Genomic DNA, 1,928 nt, shown 5'->3' on the forward strand with positions numbered 1-1,928 from the left:
ACACCAACAATAAACAAGCAGAGAGCCAAATCATGAATGAACTCCCATTCATAATTGCTACAAAGAGAATAAAATACCTAGGAATACAGCTAACAAGGGAAGTGAAGGACCTCAACAAGGAAAACTAGAAACCACTGCTCAAGGAAATCAGAGAGGACACAAACAAATGAAAAAACATTCCATGCTCATGGATAGAAAGAATCAATATCGTGAAAATGGCCATACTGCCCAAAGTGATTTATAGATTTAATGCTATTCCCATGAAACTACTATTGACATTCTTTACAGAATTAGAAAAAACTACTTTAAAATTCATATGGAAGCAAAAAAGACCCCATATAGCCAAGACAATCCTAAGCAAAAAGAACAAAGCTGGAGGCATCATGGTACCTAACTTCAAACTACACTACAAGGTAACAGTAACCAAAACAGTGTAGTACTGGTACAAAAACACACATAGACCAATGGAACAGAATAGAGATCTCGGAAATAAGACCACACATCTACAACCGTCTGATCTTTGACAAACTTGACCAAACAAGTAATAGGGAAAGGATTTCCTATTTAATAAATGGTGCTAGGAAAACTGACTAGTCATATGCAGAAAATTGAAACTGGATCCTTTCTTTACACCTTATACAAAAGTTAACTCAAGGTGGATTAAAGACTTAAAATCCAAAACTATAAAACCCTAGAAGAAAATCTAGGCAACACTATTCAGGACATAGGCACAGGGAAATATTTCATGATAAAAATATCAAAAGCAATTGCAACAAAAGCAAAAATTGACAAACGGGATCTAATTGAACTAAAGAGCTTCTGCACACACACACACACACACACACACACACACACACACACACACACACAAACTATTATCAGAGTGAACAGACATCCTGCAGATCCAGAATCTATAAGGAGCTTAAACAAATTTATGAGAAAAAAAACAAACAACCCCATTAAAAAGTGGGCAAAGGACATGAACAGACACTTCTCAAAATGGCTGGAGTATAGTGGTCTAATCATGGCTCAGTGCAGCCTCAAACTCCTGGTCTCAAGTCATCCTCCCACCTCAGCCTCTGGAGTAGCTAGGAATATGAATGTTTGCTACCACACCCAGCTAATCTCTTTTTAAATTTTTTATTTGGAGACAGGGTCTCACTATGTCACCTAGGCTGGTCTCAAACTCCTGGCTTTAAGTATTCCTCCTGCCTCAGCCTCCCAAAGTCCTAGGATTACAGGTGTGAGTCATTGCTGATAGCCTAAAATTAGTTTTCAATTTTCATGCCATCACCAACAAAAGGATAAAGAGACGACAGCTCCAAAAGTGTGGGCACTAGGGAAAATCATTATTGTATTAAGAATTCTCCACAAATAAAACATGGAGGTGAAACAGTGTGAAAAAAACAAGACTTGACTCCAATTGTGTTTCAGTTATTTGTTTCCATGAATCTGTAGCATTCATTTAAAATAAGGATTACTGAAGAGAGAAAACATTTTAAATGAATTAAGTCCATTTTATTAGAATATAATCCTGATTAAGGCTAAGGATCTCATTTGATCCATATTGTTCTTGAAAGATATTGATAAAGCTTCAGAAAATTTAAAGAAGAAAATCCTAGAGAAATTTTTTTTTCAGTTTTTCCCATAATTGAGGCCACATTAAGCTTGGTATTTCTCCCTAAATTTATTATTCTTCTGTGAATCATTTTTGTTTCAACTTGTCTTTTTCAGAGGAAAAATTATCCCACTTTTTTGCTCTCAGATATTTACACTGAAGTTTAAAGGTTTAAATAAAGATACACAATAGAGATAAATTTTTCTTTTATCTGTGGCATTTGAAGTACTCAAAAATGAGTGCTTTTTGTTCAGTTCAATTATTTATACATTATATATTGCTCCAGTGTGCTGTCTCAAAGATATTTCTC

This window comes from Gorilla gorilla, chromosome 11, assembly GCF_029281585.2.
Source record: "Gorilla gorilla gorilla isolate KB3781 chromosome 11, NHGRI_mGorGor1-v2.1_pri, whole genome shotgun sequence".
Lineage (NCBI taxonomy): Eukaryota > Metazoa > Chordata > Mammalia > Primates > Hominidae > Gorilla > Gorilla gorilla.